The sequence below is a fragment of the Phyllopteryx taeniolatus genome, chromosome 20, assembly GCF_024500385.1.
Source record: "Phyllopteryx taeniolatus isolate TA_2022b chromosome 20, UOR_Ptae_1.2, whole genome shotgun sequence".
NCBI lineage: Eukaryota > Metazoa > Chordata > Actinopteri > Syngnathiformes > Syngnathidae > Phyllopteryx > Phyllopteryx taeniolatus.
Window position 1 is genome coordinate 14,250,378 of NC_084521.1, and position 22,748 is coordinate 14,273,125.

Consider the following 22,748-nt stretch of genomic DNA (forward strand, 5'->3'; position numbering starts at 1 on the left):
ATGTGAATTACTTAATATTCTTCAGCAAAATAATGTTATAGTGTCATCATAAATCAATACGGTGATATTGATCACATACCGCACATGCATTTGTACAATTTAAAATGCCAATTAAAAGTTTATTTGTCAGTTGATCATAATTAAAGGTATAATCCATAGAGCAACCTTAATGTATAGTCGCAGCAAATAATTAATAAGTGTGTTTTGTGCATCTTTTTGGGGGCTCGACCTGGCGAGGCTTCGACAGTTTGCGCTTTCCCAGCTGTCATCGCAAGACCCACATGCAGTAAAATGAAGGCTAACTGTGGTGTACGCTGGCAGTGTTGAACAGGATCACGTGCTAGCGTGTACAATGCTCTGCATGTGTGGCGTGTAAAATGTTGTGAATAGACTGATTGCACAAATCCAATAAAAAAGTAGCACACCGATCTTTCAAGCTCTTGTTTCAATTCACAGCAACTGTGCATGGGGAGGGGCCAGCACGGTAAATCGGGGGCATTGATTGACAGATTAATCATGCTGGTGCTATGTGTGTCTGTGTATGTATGTGTGTGCGCGCGCTCGTGCGTGCATGCATGTGTGTGTGTCCCTACTGACCTTGACAGCTCCATAGTAGGGTGGAAGCCACTTCTGAGACACAGCTGGCAGGTTGTGGCGACTCGAACTTACTAACACTTAACACTGTCTGCTTTGCAATTATCCACAGTGAGAACACTTGATATTGGACTTTGAAGCTTTACCTAATTAATTCACATTGCAACACAATACTTTACATCGACATGGTATTATTATCAGTTTCGGGTAATGGTAAGTAGTGTTTTTCTATACTGGTGAAATACACTGTCAGTTACAAGCTAAACGATAAGCCCGTGCCAGGAAGCACTTTTCTTTATTTATCTAGCATACAGAGAACTCCCTTTTACACTTTACTGTATGGTAGCCAGGCTGAATATTCCCACCTCAGTGTTCCCGAGGGCCTGACCCTGAACTTAGTCACCTCTGACAGCTCCTCAATATTATCTGGAGCGCCCCAACCCGTGATCCTAGAACAGATATTTTCTTATCCTTCTAATGGTTAAGGTTAGGGAGTTGGTCCTGGGTAATCTGACCCTGAATCTGTGGTGGGAGACGAGTTCTTCCTCAGGCATCTTGTACTGCTCGGCAAACAGAGGAGAGGAGTGGCGAGCCAGGGGGCAGTGTGGGTCTAGCCCAGCCCTGAGCAAGGTTATTTTGTGTGAATGCGCAAACTCATACGATTACGTCCATGTCCATACTTTTTTGGACAGACAAACATGTACTTGCATTGTTCTGATTATATACTGTATCACGGGTGAGCTGTGAAATTAATTACATTATTCTTGTTGCACATGCATAATTTTAGATGCTTTTTAATTTTTGCCTGTGTGCGTGTGTGTGTGTGTGTGTGTGTGTGTGCGCCTGCGTGCATTTGTGCATCTGACTCGCAAAGGCAAGGGAAATGTCATGTTCACTTTGTGTTTGGCTAACCCTGTGGTCTCCGCCCCAAATAGCAGGGTCTATGGGGTGTAGACAGATGCCAATATTCATTGGCAGTTGAATCAAGCTACTTAGATAGTATCTGTAAACAGGACTCAGAGGGCCTTGAATTAAATGGAGGGCTGCAAAGAGCTGAGCCCACTGCAGAGATTACACAGGTTCAATACAGGTTAATGGGCTTTTATTTTATCCCCCCCTTGCAATGAATCACTTTTATATTAGCAGGAGTCTGTTGGAAACCTCACATTTTCTATAGTACATCAGTGATGTCTAATTGCTGGTGCTAGCTTACCAGAATTTAGTTCACATTAGTAAAAGAGAGTACTGTAATTAGTAAAAACAAAAAAAACAAAAAAAAAACCTTGTCTTTATATAATTGTATTTGTCTTAAAACGATACAACTTATACATACACATTCCATGAAATGTAATGAAGTGATAGGGCATTTGTATGATTTCCTAACAAATTACATAATATAAGAAAGAGCGCTTTATATGTCAGTGAACATACAGTGTGTTGTTGTTACACGCTGTACACAGAACTACTCAGCCTTTGATGACACCTGCCAGATCAATAGTGGTGAGCAATGGGCAGGGAAAAAAAAGCTTTTTGCTATACTGTACATATGTTTTATGTATATATTGTGATATCACATTTATGATTTCCTACAATAGATATTGACAACATGGTACATACAGTACATCATACACACAAAAATAGTATATTGGATGACATATCCATGTCCAAAAAGACAATGTGAGTAATCATTAATGTGTTCCTCTTAACTTTGTTCTAAATTATCATTAGAATTTTGAACAACCATGTACACTTGATAATATGACACATTAATGGAGCCAATCAGTATTTTCCCCGCTCCCTTCTTTTCCCCAAGTCATCTTCCGCTCTTTCGCCACTATAGCACTCTGCTCACCAACACTGATTCATAATCTATAGTTGTGCCTCGGAGACCAGCAGCTATTGATTTAACGCCTACAGTAATCCAGCGCTGTATCCGCTGCTTGTTAGAGATGCTGAGGCTTGCAGAGCCAGCCAGAGAGGGACTTTAAAGCTGATGGAGAGAAGACATTTTTGGACCCCTTCTTTTTTAGCAGAGGGGAGAATTTTGGGACTTGACTCTTGAAATCAGAAGTCACACTAACAGACTGATTTAAAAAAAAGTAAAACAACTCTAGCAAAATAGACAAAAGGAAAAGAGAGGTTCTTTAATGATTTCCCGAAAGTGGATTTATTTGAATTGATGCCATCCTAAATCCTTTATGTGACCCGTACAGTATGTGACCTGCTTAATATTGACTAATGATTGATCGGAATTTTGAATACGGTTGGGGACAAAACTACCTTCCTGCTGACTGAGTAGATATTACATTTTTCTTTTAACGTTGAGGCACAGTTTTACATTCCATTTGATTTTGGAGATTCCACCACACTTTTATTGCCTTATGTGCAAAACAGAAAGTATTTAAGGCTTAATTTACAATTGAACTCCACTTTATATCGTGCTCAGTGTTGTGCGAGTTGAAACAGCAGTTGTATGTACACCAGTGGTGGGACCAAGTCATTGCTTTGCAAGTCACAAGCAAGTCTCAAGTCTTTGCCCTCAAGTCCCGAGTCAAGTCCCAAGTCGAGACAGGCAAGTACCGAGTCAAGTCTAAAGTCGAGACATGCAAGTCTCGAGTCAAGTCACAAGTCCTACACTTTGAGTTTCGAGTCATGTTACCAACAAAATACAAATATATTATAATATACATGATATTTATATTTAATTAATATGTGTATATTATATACTCCATTTATATATTTAATGTATTTTTATTTTTTTTTTTAGCAAAATGAATTTGATAAACAAGTACATTTTATAACTTTTATAAGAAAACTAAGGGACTGATCAAAATTGGCAGTATTGTGTCGGGTGTGTTGTGCGGCAGAAGAGTCTCTGCGAGGATGAAGTGCAAAGTTTAAAAGACAATGGTGAGGCCAGCCATGATGTACGGATTAGAGACAGTGGGACTGAAGAGACAACAGGAAGCAGAGCTGGAGGTGGCGGAAATGAAGATGTTGAGCTTCTCTCTCGAATTGAGCAGGTTGGATAGGATTAGAAATGAGCACTGTTTTGAAGACAAAGTTAGAGAGAACAGACGTCGATGTTTCGGACACATCCAGAGGAGAGATTGTGAGTATATCGGTAGAAAGATGATGAGGATGGAGCTGCCAGGCAAGAGAGCTAGAGGAAGAACAAAGAGAAGGTTGATGGATGAAGTGAGGGAAGACAGTTGGTGTTCGAGAGGAAGATGCAGGAGATAGGCTTACATGGAAAAGGATGACACGATGTAGCGACCCCTAACGGGACAAGCCGAAAGGAAAAGAAGAAGAAGTTATGTTAACAGTGGTTCTTGGAATGTATACCTTATTTAGCTGTCACATTTATTGTTGATTTATGTTGTACTGTTTTTTTTTTTTTTTTTTTTTTTTTTTAATGAAATCATTACTTTAGGTAGTGTGTGAAAGAATGACCTCTTGGTCAATTCCTCTACCCGTGCACGTCCAACAGGGTGTTAACTGTTAAAAGATAAGAACTAACTTCACATTAGCAGTGATGGTGTGGGACACGTCGACATAATAGTCATTAAGACTTTCAGCATTATGTAGTCACTTATCACTTTAAGTTGCACATAAAGAGCCATAGAAAGACAAAGCTACAAAGTGTTGGTTTCTCGGTCTTTTCAAGTCAATGGGTTCAAGTCCAAGTGAAGTCACGAGTCATTGCTGTTCAAGTCCGAGTCGAGTTGCAAGTCTTTTAATATATTGTCAATTCGAGTCTAAGGTCATCAAATTCATGACTCGAGTCTGACTCGAGTCCAAGTCATGTGACTTGGGTCCACACCGCTGCTGTACACTAATGCAATTATATTATTATCATATTAGTTTTTTCACCTCATAAGCACGGCAAATCAAATTTCACAATGAAAGTTCAATAGCTTTCTTCCTTTCTAAATACCAAATTAAGATCTCAGTGAGTACACACTGGATACAGTAGCAGAATCATGCGTGTGCTTTCCAGTAGGCGGCAGATAAGTAAGCCTCGGTCATATTGCTACAGCATGCTAATCATGCATGATACAAGAATAATAGAGGTTGTCGCTTTCACTTCATTAAGCATCAGGTAAGTGGATATGTAATTCAACTCTTATAATCAAATCTACCTCATTTGGTTTGCCCCATCCATCATCATAATGGTGACATTCTCTGCACACATACTGTATTCAAGTGTGACAAGCCTATATAGAGAGAGTGTTGATGAGTTCCTATTCAATTATAGATCATTACATAGTGTTCCTTTTGCATTTGTTCTTTTGCAAACTGGGACCCGAAATAAGAGCACAGTTAGTACTGATACAGCTAAAGGAAAATGTAAAAGATAAAGAAAATGTGTCTCTTGGTTTCTTAATCAAGATGACAGATGACAGGAGCACTGAAGAGGAGTATTTATCTCAATCAGGTCCAGGTCATCAGCATGGGGGTACACACAAGCACTGACCTTCATTAAACTGGCCAAATAATTAGTTGACCTTGGCTAATAAGCACTCCCCCACTGCACACATGGACACACACACCCACACACATGTGCTACGGTCTGTATGGCCTCTAATGAAAAGAGGGGCGAAACACAAGGCTGATTGCTTTGTTCAGATGAGATTCAGCCTTAAGTAGCACACTTGATTGATGGACAGATGAACAAGAAGATGGATAGATGAAGGAAGATTGCGGCGTGTCGCACAAAAGCGACTCTGTTATTGCTATATTAGTCATAAAAGATCCAGTGGACCCTTTAAAGTTGAGCAATCTATTCCCTGACACCGGTCACACATATCCCATTCCCGAGTCCAAACTGTCACCATCATGAAACATCTGTGATGAACTCGAATAAGTCACCCATCCCTCCATTTTCTGTTCTGCTTATCCTCACTAGGGTCGCGGCCGTGCTGGGGCCTATCCCAGCTATCTTTGGGCGAGAGGCGGGGTCCACCCTGAACTGGTCGCCAGCCAATCGCAGGGGGACATATAAACAAACAACGAAAGACATGTTTTTGGGATGTGGGAGGAAACTGGAGTACCCAGAGAAATTCCGGGGGAGAACATGCAAACTCCACACAGGCGGGGCCGGGATTTGAATCCCGGCCCCCAGAACTGTGAGGCAGGTGTGCTAACCAGTCGCCCGCCGTGCCGCCCTCGAATAATTCATTAACATCAATTGTCACATAAGTATAAAATGAAATCAACCACAAACATAACACACATAACACACCATGTGATCACAAGAGACGAGCATATGGTAGCTAGACAGTCAGTGGCTAGCACAAATCGATTGTGTGTGTTGTTAATAAACATTGAGTTTTAATACAATCAACTTCTTTGAGTGAAGAGCAATATTTTTTTCATGTGCTTGTGTACTTTATGCACGGTCACATCACCATGACCACTACACTAATCTCTGCTTTTCTCCTCTGGCTACAATGAGCTGAAGAAGGTTAACTTCACCTTGCAGGGTAAATAGAAGAATGAAGCGGAATGGCTGTCTGGGACGGCGCTATAAACACTCGTTATTAACTCGACTTGATCGTACACGTGGAGATTTATAAGAGGTTGCTGCTTTGAAGTGACTTTTACTGACACAAAGAGCCACACAAATCAATGCACATTTTGGGGTATGAGGAACACATTTTATGCAATGGATTTGTGATGTAGTTTAGAACTTTTTTTTTTTTTAGCCCTTTAAGATACAAACAATTTGATGTTTTGAGATATATTGACAAGGATCCAGTTTGCATCTCCGATACTAAGAGCTGAAATAAGCCTGCAGCAAATGATACATACTGTAGGTTCAATTGCAGCACAGTGAAATGAATTGGTAGTCAAAGTACTGAGGCATAACTTACATCAGTCTATGTCTAACATTTTGCAGCACTAATATCATCTAGCACGTGTCACAGGACAATGAAGTGAAATTGCAGCTTCCGTCACAATTTTCATGTCAGTACAATCTAATCTGAATCCATTTGAGCAAATAAAATGATATTTACCTCATCTTCTGTTACAAGCTTTCAAAATTACAGTCTTTGGGAAAAAAAATCAATAGAATGCCATCTTAGCAGCAGATGTATGCTCTGTCGGAGTGCTAACTTTTCCTCTTGGTACATCTGCCAGGCCTTGCCCCCCCCCCCCCCCCCCCCCCCCCTCCCCACACACACACACACACACACACACACACAAACGAAGAAAAGGAAGGTGCTCACCAACAAGGTGGGGTGGAGATGTTGTAGTGGAGGTTTATCAACTACTTGTGCTTGCAGGCCGACTGCACCATTGTCTTGTCCGAGACGCTAACCTTTAGCGTCTCGCTGCGCTTCGACGCATCTTACAAAGTTCATTGCGAGAAGAGAGTCTTGACCCTGTGGATGATTTGGAGGACTGAAATACCACTTTCATTTATTATTAATCCGGGCCAGCCGAGGGGAAGGCGAGCCGTGGCACTGTCATACCTGACTGGCTAATGTAAGAAGTGGCCATCTCACTGCAGCCCAGGGGAATCAAAGCCCATTACTGCTTTGAGAGATGCCCTAATGTCCAATGTGAACACACACACAGGTACACACCACATCAAAACATTAGGACGAGCGTGAGATGTCCATGCACACAAAAACACACTCAAAATAACGTGTATAGAGATGTTGCGTAACACTCAAAGATTTTATTTTATTTTTTTAAAAGGCTTGAATTTCCTGTTTGAGAGCCTTTCACAAGTGAGAGTCAAACATTTATAATTAAAACCTGGCTTTGTAAGACGTCTTGTAGTATGTCTAATATTGACGTGGTGTTTATTGTTATTGGCATGCACAGGCTGGAATTCCAAATATTATTTTTTTAAATTGAAATCCCTAAAAATGATCTTGTGGAGCTCTGGATCTTTTCATCACGCAATGCCAGAAAACAAAATTGTAGAAATATGAACATAAACATTTATCAGGTTATACATATTACAAATACATTGTCAATTCCGTCCTAGCTTGTGAGGCTTTTTTTCCTATACAGACCGACAGACAGGCTATTATTAAATTATTCATACGGATATGTGTAATTTAACCTGTTCAACCTTTGGAGGAGTAAGACGGCTTTTCTGTTAATTAAGTGAATGTATGCATACGGATCAGTCAAATACTTTGTAATTCTTTGAAAATTGTTTGCAATGAGCAGCTTTGTGAGTGTAACGAAGAATTCGAAAGGAAGCCAACATGAAATGTGTTGTGTATTTCATTTGACAATCGGCTGGTGACGATAACATGTTTTTGCAGGAATTATGATGCATAAAGAACTCCTGTTCGTACACAGCGGAACCTCGGTTCAAAAATGCACTTGTTCACAAACAAATTGGTTTATAAACAACACTTTCAGACAAATATTGCATCAATTCATGAATTTATGCTTCAGTTTGCAAACAGTCACAGCATCCTCGCGGAACGCTCAGTTCATTAACTTAGGTTCCACTGTACTGTAAATATGTAGTAAGTTGATAGCAATAGTATTTTAGGACTTGAAGTTTTGTGCTGAAGCTTTGATTTAATTGTTTTTAGCACCGGTTTGATGGTACTGTTAGGTGAAAAAAATATAAATATGAATCATTTTGAACTCAACTAATGTCATGGAAATGTGTGTGTCTTTGTGGTAGAAAATGCAGCAGCTCAATGACCCAACGGCTCTGCGACTGAGGTGTGGCTAATGACGCATGTGTGTATGAAGTACAGACCCCTGTGTTTTAATGGGGGATTCCTATCAATACCATAAATTGGATTATTATTTCACAGATAATGTTTTTGTTGAAGAATTTGCAAAACAAACACGAGGCGAGGCTTCACAGTTGCCTGTGCAGGAAAATGCTATTTTCTCAGACTTATCTGCTCATATTTTTAATTAAGAACATAATGGCTTTATAGATTTTTGAATGATGAATTCTTATTGACATTTTTATAATTACCCATCTTTATTGCTTTTTATGAAAATAATCGTCACGGCTCATTTACTCCCACAAACCCTCAGGCTATTGGTGGAATGGTTTCATCGGGCATTCCATATTATTGGCCCCTCCTTTAATCAGGGATTTTCTTTCTTGTTTACACAAAACAATTCTCCAGCTCTTGTGACACAATATCCGGCAAAATTGTACTGTATGTCAACTGCACCGTATATATTTGTCCTTGTTAAATTTATAAATGCTTTAAAAGCTGTGTAGTAAGTGGAGTTGTCAAAAGTGGCACACAATAGTTTAGTCGCTTTTGACCGCGTCACTCGATTTTTACTTACAGTGGAACCTCGGTTCAGGACTTTGTTCACGAACAGACATGTTCCTCAACCATAGCGAATGATCCCAATAAAATAATGAAATGGAATCAATGGATGCTCTGACTGTTTGTGAATTGAAGCATAGATTTATATATTTGACAGGCGCGTTCGTGAACTGAGGCTCAACTGTATATTTGTTGTTTTAACAATGTATCAGTTTATGGTTGTAATTGTAACGCTGGTTCGGCCTGTGGTTCGTGAATTGTTCACACTTGAGCTGAAGCGAGCTGAGGTCTTAACGCTTGATCAAGGTCAACGTTTGGTTTGAACAAAAGCGATTAGCAGAGCAATTGCACCAATTGGTTGTAACTGAACCAAATGTGACGCGTGAGCACAGTCATGGTTTAGTTCCAGTTTACTTGTTTAGTTTTGACACTTGTGTGTCCCTGGGATTAACGGGAACAAGTAACATTGGGTCTCCCAGAGTACGCATGAATAGGTGTTGGCCCATCTTGTCTGGCTTGGTCATGTCTGCCAAAAGTGTAAAACCAGCCTGTTTAGGTTTTGTCTGGGTGGGGAAGATATGTACAGTACAGTCAGTGTGGTCTAAGGGATATTTTGGGTATGACTGTTACACATAAAAAAATATGCTCAGCAGATGTTAGCTGGCCCCTGGCCTTGTTGGCTCCGCTTGGAACAAAGCACACAAACTACTGACACACAGTAGTTCTCTGAAGTTCACATGGGGTCATCCAGAACCAATACAGTAAAGAGCAAAATTACAATTACACTCTGTAGAGCACAGACCGCCTCTAAACAATTACATTTTGGATCAGAATGAATTACACCGCCTTCATAGTTACCCACAGTTATGGGTTATGGGTACATGTTTCAGTCTGGAATATTCCCGTTGTGTTTTATTTTTTAGGCCAAGTATTGATTTGAAATACCACTGGAGACAATACTTTCTTTTAAAACATTGGGGTCCAAAAGAGAGCCCCACCGTTTTCCGGATACAAATAAAATGGAGTCTTCCTTGGTTTAATAGTTTTTGCATAATAGTGCCAACCAATTAACATAACAGGCAAATGAAAACATAACCTGCTTGGCTGAGTTAACAAGATTTTTTTTTCTGTCGTTGGAATAGTTAAAGAAATGGCATATTCAAATGTTCTGCTGTCATTGATAGACATTAGATAGATGTCATTGATAGACATTTGATAGACCGAAGACAATCTGTACAGTACAAATACGTCTAGAATAGCAATCATTTACACATTCTAAGTTAAAAACAGCATGGTCTTACCATTCATTCAAAACTGTGCGCAGCAAAGAAACACAAAGTCACAACAACATTCTCGGTCGGGAGATTTTATGAAAAGCTAACGTTTTAGTCCCAAAAGCAGCCATAGTTATTCAATGAGGACATGCTGCCAAAGCTTAATTTAGTTTAGAAAATAAGCAGTCAAAAAAAGAAAGCAACATTTTTAAAATGAATTCAAGCAGTGAATAGCCTCTGGGACATGTCTGATGATAATCATTTTCTGTGTATTTCATTATTACATTTAAATTAGCCTTGTCTCGCTCTCTCTTTTTTTTTTTTTTTTCCAAAACTCCAGAGAGGCCATAAGTCTGTCTTTGTGTCTGTCTGCTGGCTCTCAACCTTTGCCCAGACACACCAAAGTGTCAGCATCATGAAACAAACATTTAGCAAACGCACATCAGTAGCAACGTTTCCTGCTGCCGCGCAACCGTTCAAATCCAGCCCATCATGTAAATAACTTGTTTCAGTGTGCTTTCAATTAAAGCGGAGGACAAAGTGCCATTGCGGCCTTTTGATGGATGAGCTTAGATATTGGAGTGTACCGCTGGATGACAAAACGTTCCCGCACTCCACCTCAACTCCTCTTTTCTATTGATTCCCCGAGCAGTTATTCATCAGGGCAGTGGCCACTGTCAGATCAGCCGCTCCTTCTGCTCACAAAACACATTTTCCACAGTTATTGATAAAGCTATTTGACCTTTTATTCATATGTGTGTCTGTGTGTAAGGCGCACACATCTGTGTTTTTATTTCTCTTTGCCTTTGCCAGAGGCTTACACATCATTGCTGCTACACCAATAAAGTCAGGCTGTTTTGATTAACGGCAAATGACTAGGTCTATTCTTTGCAGATGTCTGTTCTAGACGTACTGTGCCTTGCTTTCTTGCAAGTAAAATAAACTCCAAACCTGGTTTTACAGTTTGGCAAAACCATTGCATACACATGATGTGGTATGTGGCTTCAGACACCTACTACCAGACCGATAAGTCTTTCTGAAAAGTTTTTTAATTTGGGCTGCTATACATACATACATACATATATAAAGTATATCCCCATTGGGATGAAAGTGATGATTTAAGGGACACTTTTCTGAAACCAATCTAGAACTGTACTACAAACACAAAGATAGAATAGAATATGGCAATATAATCACTACACTTTGTCTTGAAATTTAGTGGGGCTTCGGTTGAATGAGCCATGGAGCTGTTAGTTTTAATCCATATTGATCATACTTGAGCAGTCTGAAGAAAGTTTTTAGGTGACGTGCAGGATGGCAATTTGTGTAAATTGCGCCTTTTCGAAATTTAATTGCTGGTCAAATCCTGGCTGGTCAACTGTGTTGCTCTTCTACCGTTATCTTCTGTCTTTCTTTATCTATCAGTTATCTGTTGCAGTTGCTTCAACTAGGGCTGGACATCAATTGATCATTAAAACCTTATTTGAAATTTCGTGTTTATTGTGTCTTGAAGCAATTGATGAAAAACAGAGTGGACTACTGTACTTATCTGCAACCAGTAGATGGGCTTTTGATTCAGAAAAAGCTACTGTGTAGTAAACTGTACTACTACTATGTAGTATAATGTGACTGGCTAAGGCCTACATCAGTAAGATGGCAACTATTTGGGTCAATACAATACAGGTATCCCATCGTTTAGAAAGTCATTCTCACATCCCATTAAAAGTAGTACTTAGAAAAACAATCAATTTATTGATTGTAATTGTGTCCCGTCAATCAACGAAGTTCCCATGTATAGCTTCAACATAAGCATTGGAAAAACCTCAATGCCAAAATATGTGTCCTATTGTTGTCAATAAAGCTGCAAAGTTACATTTCGTTAGTCAGTCAACCATACGCATGTTTCTTCGTGGCAGCAGAGCATTTAAGTAACTATGTCCATTGATTTCCCAGCAGACTGAATGGTTTGAACAATATGGACTCCTCTGATGTTTTTCAAATGGGCGAGTCAGCTTTCCAGATGTGTTCTAACTAGTTTAGGAGGCCATTTGCAGCAGGCCTGAAACAAAATGCCAAACTTAACAATATTGAATGTTTGGCATTTTAATGCTTAAACTTGTTAACGTTAAACAAAGTTTGGGTCCTGTTGTTCAAAGTAGCACTGCATTATGGCAACTAATGTGGGATTTTTTTAAGTTGTTTGAAAAGCCTCATCAACGGAAAGATTGATTTTGAGTTTGTGATGAGTCACAGCTGTTTTGTTATGAAACTTTATTTTAAACCCCATTGAGATTGAGGCATGGCTCTTTCATCCCGCACAACTCATCCCCATGTCTTTACCTTGCCATCAATTATTAAGACGAGATCTTGGAGTGAAAAAGTAATTTCCCTTAAAGGAACCCAGACAGAATTGATCTAAACCCAAGCCTTAAAACACACTCCAAGCGGTATCTAAAAGCTCAGCATGTAGCAATAAAAGTGGAGAGGGGAAAAAAAAAAAACTGAAGTCATTCTAAGAAAAACAAAACAACAAGCCCAAGAACAACCCATTGAACTGGGGAAGTGAAAAACAAGAGAGACTTAAGGTGACTCTAATCTTTGACTCCAAAACCTGGGCACCCGCAAAAAAAAGTGGGAATGTAATTTCCCAGACTAGGAACATAAACCAGCAGTAATCTGGCCTGTAATTCCTCCTAGTCCTTAAATAAAAGCCCTCCATTTTAAGTCCTCAACCTCGTTTTCTTTCCCCCCTCCTCTCCCACCTTTAATAGGATTTGGCAGAAAATGGCTTTGTGAATCACTCCTCTCCATCTAGCTGAAGGTAGAGCATACCATCTTCAATGAGACGTGCTTAATTGCTTCAAATGAGTGATGCGAATGGCCTTGAGCACGGCCACTGTCGTCACCGCAACCACACAACAAATGGTTCTCCAGGATGATGAACGGAGGTGTGGGCACTCCGCGAGTAACGTGGTGTACATTTGTATACCGATGAGAAGAATGCTTGCATCATATGGCTCTCTGGGCGGGTCGTAAGAGGATTCAGGAGCGTGACCTCCTGCTATTGCTTGGAAGTGGACCTGCAGGCGCTGGTGCGTGGGCGGGTCAGTGCGTGTCCTATCGACACCCCAGTAAGGGTCTAAATTAAAGCTGTGATGAATTGTGCCTGTCAGGGCAGGACAGTGGAGACTTTCTGTGCTGTATTTCGCTGCTGATTATGTGCGCAGAAAAAGATACAGAATATCATTATCAATATGTAGTGCTGTATTTTCATTAGGTTTTGTCTGTCCCACAGTGGACAGCTTCATAGCAGGATGATTTTTCATTTCAGAAGAAGATTAAACATGCTTCAATGCTGTCAAGGAGTGTTGTGAATACTTTTGGTGACGTTTTCCTTCAGCGACAGTATGGTGCTCGGGCTTCTCATTAATACTTTGATGTAGAAAAATCAGCAAAGGTGCTACGTGTGCAGTTCAAATGTAAAACATCAAATCCGTGACAGCTCTCTCATCATGGTCACCATCGGGGAGGCAGAAGCTCAGCTGTTAACTAAAGTAGAAAGTCGATGTCGAGGCACGGATTGAAGGTTCTTGCATGCAGGTGCACAGTGTGGTTTAAATAGGGTTTCCTGTGGGGAGGCCACAAGGTCTCTTCTACAATATCAAACATTCAAATGAAATTATCTCTGCATGAAAACCTCTCTCGTCACGTTTGTCTATAATTCATCAGGTTCCTTGCACAATGTCTTCATGTAAAACTTGACTTTGCATTCGAAAACACAAATCTTACTTCTGCCGGGGAATGATACCATCTCCTCACCTTACAACTGAACCAACGAGACCCCCAAAGCGGACTCATAAGAATTGTTTGCTACTTTGTCCGATCCAATCTTTTTGAATTGTTCCCATCGGAATCATCATAGTTGCCTCACAGTGACACCAATCACCATCTATACAGTAGAAATTGAGACAAAAAGGCATGTTATTTCAAGGGGTATCACAACATTACTGGATTATTGTCAGCGATTTTCACAAAGACATAAGGATTTGTGATTTTTAATGGTTTCACTGGATATACCAGAATGTGTAAGTGTTTTCTTGGATGGAAATACCCCTACGTTTCTGTGCTCGTCTGTGTTCAATAGCCTTGTTACCATGGCAATTGTATTGGTGACCCCCCCTGACATCTAAATGACACACACAGAAGATGATATGACCTCTGAAATTTTTCTTTAGGAAAGCAACATATTCATTTTGTGTGTCCAAGGCAAATGAGCTGTATGGCTAATGTTGCTGCTATAGATTGCTTTATTGATGCCACGTATGGTAGATGAGGACTCAGTTAGGATCTCAAAGAATGTTGTTTTTTTGTTGTAGCTGGAACCTACGGCGAACAAAAAGCCCAAGTGAAATTGTAGGATCTCAAATTATGTAGTATTAGTGTCGGACATCTGTCTTTTTTAAAACAGCAAATTCATTGAAAAGCAACGTTTGCAGATGGAAGAACCTCTACATGTGTAATACTAATTCGTTTTGGGCTAGGGTGTTACTAATAAACTTGGTGGTACATGCCAGCATTGACATCACAGAGTTTGATTATTAACACAAATTTGAATGTAGAGGGTAGTGATTTTCACAAAACTTGATTTCCTTATCCATCTCTCTCTCTCTCTCTCTCTCTCTCTCTCTCTCTCTCTCTCTCTCCCTCCCTCTCCCTCCCTCTCCCCTGTACTGCAAGAGCTTACTTAACCAGCAAGAGGTCAGCGGATGCCACACACACTTTCCAGGGTTTTCTTTTCATACTTTACAATTAAATTCCCCATGATTTAAAAAATAAGTTACGATTTTCAGTAAATTTGTAGCATTCGTATGCCATGTATGAAAACACCAGTAATGTTATTGCAGTTGATTCTTGTATATATTGTGGGTGCCTCACTTTGGACTTGTATATATTGTGCTTATCAATGTTTCTACTTCCATACATTGTTCTTGGCAGACTACCCGAAACACTATTTACACGAGAGTATGTGATACCAAAAATTATATATGAAAGTGATACACATGAAAGCCCCAGGTGTTCATTGGTCAGGAGGATATATGTTTATCCTCCCATAGTTGATGGGCAAGTGTATGTTTATATGTTGTCTAATCACTGACCCATATCTTGTTTACCTGATCGAGGAGAAACCCAATGTCGAGGCTCCTTAAAAGTCAAAGCCAAGGGGAGTGAGGAGAAATGGGCTGTCTGTGTTTGTGTAGCGCATCCAAAACGTATACCACATGTTATCATGCACAGACACACTCACACACTTTCCACCAGCCGCAGGGCGCCATGGTTACCTTGGAAGTTTAACGTGGACCAGCTGGTGTACGTGGGTTGTGAAATTACATTGCACACACACACACAAACGCACATTTGCACAGGATCAAAGTGTGTTGGAGCCCTGCACAGCAGCCCTTCTGCTCCCGCCTTTGGCTAAATGGACGACCAAACATTCCAGACTGTCCAGCCCAGTAATATCTGGCCTGAAGCCTAATGAAGCCGGATTGCGTTTAGAATTCTCATGTTTGCGCTGATCACCAACGTAATCCCTTCTATACACAAAACACGGGGACCGAAAATATTTTTTTCTTTTTATTAACTGGAGAAAAATAGAAAGAGACTCGGTGAAGTCCACTAAGATTCAATACGACCCTTCTTTGAGTCGGCTTGGGTGGGTCTTTGCTTTTTCCGACGCCACGTCGTCATGTGATTTCAAACAAAAGAGAATGCACTGAGGGATGTTTTTCTGCTCGTGTGAGACTTTGACACCTGCTCTGCTGCAGCAAATTGGACTGGCTCACTCTCAAATGAGATTTCTGCCCGCTGCTCGCGCACTGAAAGAAAGGTCACGCATTACAACTATTCTACATGATTCACAGAGTTATCACATCTCGGCTTGCCTACCTTCACTTTAATTAGCTTTTGGGACCTGGGCAAGATGTATGTGCGTGTTTGTGTGTGTTTAAATGCGCTGGTGATGCCTTCCTCTATAGTTGCAGCGAAATTAAGATTCCCATGTTGACATGCTGTATTCCTCCTATACAACAAGTAACCCGCGGAATGCTGGTAACCGCTATGATTGAGAGGCATACTATCTCCGTCGTGATGTGGTCATGTGATACTGATCTTTGGTTGTTGTTCTATATTTAAGGAAGAAAGAAATGGCAACAAATAAATGAATTACACGGAGTGCCAAGATCCTGTTTCAGGATGATCACACTAGTCTGACACTCTGCTTTTCTGTAATGCCATCATCACTACATACACTTAGACACAAACAAAAGGCATTAGCACCAAAAGGGATCCAAGGCTTTAATCAACTCTCCGAGGACGACATCATTCCATTTGGAGTCAAACGTATAGAATCAATAGCTATGTTATGCTTAAAATGACAAAGTGTTCAGCTGCAGCTCATGCATACACTACGCCCGCGGGTTAGTTTTCTAATGTATAGATGTATGTGTGGATTCTGTATCGTTGCATTATACTAGATGCTTGCAAATTGAGATCACAGGGGCACTGAAGAGCATTTCAACCACAAGGTGTTTTTCGTTGTGACAATTTTGTGGTTCCATTGTAAGTTATTTCGCTATGTACCGATCATCTCTTCATCTGTGCTCATCATATATTTTATTCCATGTATTCTATTTTGAAATACAATGACTAAAATACAAAATGTCAATTATGTCTAGTTGCCTTCAATACAGCTTTCTTCTACAGTATGAGTCACAAGATGCAAAAGCGCATGTGAGCATTTCCATTTCTTTTACACGGCTGTTAATGTGTATACATTTTCCTGTTTCTTTCAAACAGTTGAAGTGGACACTTGGCATACCTGCAAGTAAAGTACATTACATTAAGCTACATGCCGCTCTCTAGTCTCTTTATTTGTATGTATTATTGCTTGCACAATCTATTTCTTTTGGTTTGTCAGAGAGCCTTCAGCCTCAGTTGGTGTCACATGAATCTGTTTCACTCATCCAATATTGTAATAATTTGGAGGACTAAGTTTCAACTGAGTCATATTATACTGAAGTAACAATACTCTTACTTAACTAAAACCACCTACTCATGACTCACCTTATGCAAAATAACTTGCGTGTCTGTGTATGTTGGTCTGAGTGCTCGAGAGCAAACCTTATATATTATTGCAGTCACGCTGTCCACGTCTGAAAACATTTCACAGTGCAAGGGAAATGTAAATCTCAGTTTGCTGTATCAAACACACATGCACACACACACACTCATGCGCGCACACATACACACACATATACAAAACAAAAAGAAAAATCTCATCTCGTTTTTCGCTTATACTCACATAAATGCATTAAAATGGAAAATAGCTCATGCTGGCCACCCCCCCCCGCTGAACGGGCCCTAATATTTGTTTTCCCCTCCGCTGTAGTGTCCTCATTGCCAATGACCAAATTCATAATAATCTCCGCCTCAGAGTCCAGTGCTGCTTTCGGAATCAGCAATCACGTCTGCAGTCATGTGGCCACGCTCTGCTTCACCAACGCTGCAATTCTTAATATGCCCAAATCCTGCCTGCAGTTTGTGTTGTTGCAAGGTGACATCAGACTACAAGAAGGTGTTGCTGGTAATCATCTGACACATCAGTGGATCTCGCATGCCTTTCCTTGACCCGAATTGCATGGAGATGTGGTCGATTATAACCTGCAGACAATGTTCCGAACAAATTTGGTATTTCAGTGTGTGTGTTGTTTAATCAGTGTTTTTGTTAGAAGAATAGCAGGAATCAGAAATGATTGGAAATGTCGATAGCTTCTCTAAGGAAGGGTTGGCGGTTCAAATCTGACTGTATACCTCTGGATAGGTTTTTTACCATCGGGACACAATTTTGATAGATGTGGACAAGTAAAAGTATTTTATCAGATAGAATAGAAGAGCATAATTTTATGCACAATGGCAAAATTAGGGATGAGTACCTTTCACTTTTGAACCGGAACGCAACAGTACCAATTTTGGGTACTTTTAGCTGTTTATGTGTTAATGTGTTAATAAAATCCCCAAATTTATTAATTTAACATTTCCTTGTCAATATATGCACTTTGACAAATATCGCAAAACAACATCCGGAGTTAAAAATGAGAAAAAGAACATAGAGTAAAGTAAACACAGTAAAAGTATCATATAGTCCTGCTCACCATTGGGACCCCTTCATTTTTTGCATAACCTGTATAATATCTTCAGAAATAAATCGATATGTACCAAACATATATCATCAGGATCTTTTAATTGGAGGTCCAAAGTAATTTAACAAAGAATATTGTTTTTTTTTTTTAACTTAGATACTGTAATTTCAAAGTAAAAAACAAACAAACAAACAAACAGAAAACAGCATGTGCAGCAATATTGGGACCCTTCCTTAATATTTGGTTGCAGACCCTTTGGCAGCGATGACATCCTCCAAACGTTTCTTGTATCTATCCATAAGCTTTTTGCACTTTTTTCTCCCACTCTTCCTTTGTAATTTGTTCAAGCTCTTGAACATAATGCAGGGTTCATTTCCCCAACAACAGATTTCCGCTCCCCCTGAAATTTTCAATTGAATTGAGATCAGGACTTATTGCCGGCCATTTTAAAACATTCCATTTTTTTAAACCCATTTGTTTGACTCAGCTTGCTCCATCTAACAGCTTGCCACTTGTTAGCCAAAAGCTAGGTCCGCCGGTACAGGTCCCGCTTGGACCAGATTTTGCCACCCTGCCAGCTCTCCTGGACGCTCACCTGCGTCCACGGATTGCAATCCCCAACTGGCTGGCTAGCCTGCTTCTAATTTCGAGGCACTGTCCAACTTTTCCCCGTCTCCAGCGAAGCCACAATCAGTACGCGCCACTGTTGACCTACCATCATGTGGTTTATTAATCTGCTTCTGACTCTCATGAGCGCAACTCCGCCACTTTGTTACTCGGTGGCGGACATATCATTTTACGACTCTGAAACTTTTGAAGCAGGACCATGCTTGTTTATTGTGAGTGACGTCATTACGCTCTTGTGCGGCACTGCTGCGTTCAAGTGTACCATGGAGATTGGCCAATTCTTCCACTCCCATTGCTCGCACAGTCACAAGGGGCACGCTTTGGTACGAAACATGCTAGCAATTGATTTTACATCAATCGATACTCAGTAGTACGAGTAAGTAAGTAAGAGTAGGCACCTTGACACAAAACCCAGCAGCTCTGACAATTTGTTACTCCTTGATACGGTACTAATTGTGTTAAATAATAATGTTGAACTTTTTTAGCTAAATGTATTTTTGTGTTCATCCATCCAGCCATCCATCCATCCATTTTCTATATTGCTCATCCTCAGTAGGGTCACCCGGGCCATGACCTGAAGCCTATCCCAGCTATCTTCGGGTGAGAGGTGGAGTGATCTCCAGCCGAACGCAGGCTTTTGGGTTCAATCTTAGTTTTATGTGACAGTTATGTTGGCAGGAGTGTCGAGAGCTGCGGAGTGGCCACCGGTGTTTGATACTTCTGCAGTACTCTTTTCTCTGTTCCTTATCTACCCATGCCTGCATCCGGCCGGTAAGACAAGGTCTCATCATCAGATCATCTTTTTAAGAGCACATACCCCACACTCTCTTACAAAAAACAGGGCCTCCATCTATATATGAAGTACTCACGTGTATGACGAATCTTGATTAATCAACTGGCTAAAGCAATTTTTTTTACAGCCTCGCCCCTCAGGCATGTTACCTCAGGCAGTGCGCATGAATCATGAATCAGACCAATCTGATTACGGCAATGATAGTCTCTTATTCCTGCTTTGTTCTCACCTTCCCTGAAAGTGCATAACAAAAATGATGATGGTAATAACAGGCAACCCAAAAATTAAACAAAGGACGCTGCTTCCGTTTTGTTGGTGATTTAAAAAGAGAGGAGACCTAAACTGTGTGACCCCTTTCCGCATATAGTCCGCTGATTAATATGGGATTGCGTGTGTGTGTGTGTCTGTGTGTGTGTGTGTATGTCTGTGCATGAGTGATGACGTCAAGTACCTGTGACATCGTACATCACTCTTTCATGCATATACTGTAAAAAACAAAAAAAAAATTAAAAAAAAACAGCCTCCTGCCTTAGTATCCTCATTTAATGACGATACCCACCACGAGACCATTAACTTAATGACATCACACTGGCCCACCACAGACACTCACGCACATAAGCGTATAACTCTAGGCAGTGGCATTCTCTTTTCTCTATAATGAACTATGAATTAACATGTCTGCGCTTACTCATAGAGATGAATGTGTGCTTATGTGCGTGGGGGGGGGGTGCAGTTTCATTTTACTAATTCACGGACAGTTCCTAATCATGCAAAGTGACTGCATGGACACATTACAGGAACATATGCATTATAACTTCGTACATGTTTACAAAACACACACACAAACATACGTGTGCACACACACCTACTACACTTAGGCAATTTGTAATATTGAATAGGTGACACAGTAGGATTTCATCAGCTATTGGCAGTGTCAGAGCACAGTCATGCAATGCTGTGTATCTATCTATTGATAAACACAGCATTGGACTTTCATGCTTGTTTTTAATCTGGGTCTATGTGGCAGATTTAAGGCCACCGTTGATGACCTCACAGCACCCATGGGGACTAAAGATGACAGCAAGTAGGGGCTTTTCTTGCTGTGCTGCATTTTACAAATGATAACACAAACAGAAGATGAAGCATATTTTAATTTTGTTTTGTATGTACAGTATGTAGTATGAAAGAAAACCACTGATATGCATGTTAGATTGGCAACATGTACCATATACCCAACTACATAGACAAAAAAAAGAAACAAAAACATACTAAGTACCGCTTCTCCTCTACTATGTTTTAGCTGAATTTATCCTATTCCATGTATATAACATAGTATCATATAATAACACTACATGCAAGCTGTGTGACGCACAGTCCATACTGTAATTGAAATCAGCAAGCGGATTCAGTTGATAATTGTCAACACGATTCCCCCATGGTGGCAATTATTGAAAAACATCCGAAAGCACCCTCCCACCATCGTATATACACACACAGCATCTACATCACAGTTGCCTCTCCAATTATAATTTTTTAATATCGTGCTCCTCTGAGATGGAGATTAATGGCCAATCGCCATCATGAATTCCAACGTCATCTATTATCATCCCAGCCGTGGTCCCAGTCCACACTAATTAAATCCTCAAAAACGATCTGCAAACCCCCCCAGCAACCTTAAGATCAATCAATAATTTGAAGATGTCCCCCTGCAGTGGCGCTCCAATCCCGTTCCTCGTCTTCAGCTCCTTTCTGCTGCCTCCACGTGTATCGCTTTGTTTCCAGAGAGCGGCAAGTGCCGCAGAAGAAGGGCCGATGGCAAATTAATTGCTCATCTCGTCTACGTCTCCCTGTGATGCCTTCGTTTTGTTTGTCCGTTTGTTGCGCCACCCATCCCCTTGTTTTTCGCTCGTGTCCGCAATGTCTTTCCTCCTTCGCCCGTGCTCCGTCTGGCGCATAGAGGCAAGGGGGCGCTTTCCGCTCTTCCCCCTTCTCCCCATGTAATTAGCATGCAGATATGTATAGACTGATTTGCAAGTCAAATGGCTTATTTTGGCCTCTGCGACGCAATCTTTTGGGCTATAATTGTTCTTATTCAAATGGGAGCCCTCTCAGACCAGCCAAACACACACATAAAGAGTACGATTAAATGAGTCGTCTTTATCTACACATAACAGAGGTTCTGATATTGTTCTCTAACATTTCATCCTACTGCCGATCATGCAAATCAGGAACACATGAATCATTTAACAATTTTGTAGCTATTTTAGAGCAACATGGCTTATGCAACATCCTGATTGTTAACCAAACTTACTCCGACGCCCAAAGTGATGTATAGACTTTCTCTTGGGATTAAAAACATTTGTAACACATTTATAGACACAAAAATTTATTTCTAAGACAAATGTGTTGCTTTTCGGTATATTTTAATACACATTTAAAACACATAACATCCGTAGAAACTATGGTTCTGTGTAGCCTAAAAGAATGAGGCAGCAGCTTTATTCCTCATTACAAATACGACGAAAACAAAATTCCAGTGTTAAAATAAAGGTTAAAGTTGGTTGAAGCATGGATTTTTTTTTTCTTAAATACCATAAGCATGCAGGAGTCAATATTTGGCCTTTTGCTGCATGATATAGAAGGGAGGTCAAATCGAGGCCAGACACATTTGTTTTGCTGTAGGCCCTCTCACCCACTTTATTTTGTACATTTAGTGGTATTGACACATTCAATGATTTTTAAAGAAGAGATTCCAGTCAGGCATTATGGCAGAAGTGAAATTCAGCATAAGGCATTTCCAGCTATGGCATTCTTCCACATGAGTAGATGAAGCAACAAGTGTGTGTGCGGGGAGGGGGGGGGGGTCATAGTCAGTGTTCTCCCCAGTGCAGTCACGTTTCCGTATCCTTGGCACCAGGCCAGATTTGCCATCTGCGCTTCGCCTCCTCCTCCTTTAAGCCAACCTGCACTACAGTCGCTATCA

General features: G+C 40.5%; 1 long non-coding RNA gene across 1 annotated transcript in view; it reads left to right on the forward strand.

Annotated features, from left to right (window-relative positions):
• The window catches only part of LOC133470457 (uncharacterized), a 54,860-nt gene that overhangs the window by 22,832 nt on the left and 9,280 nt on the right, over positions 1-22,748 (forward strand). The window lies entirely within an intron of this gene.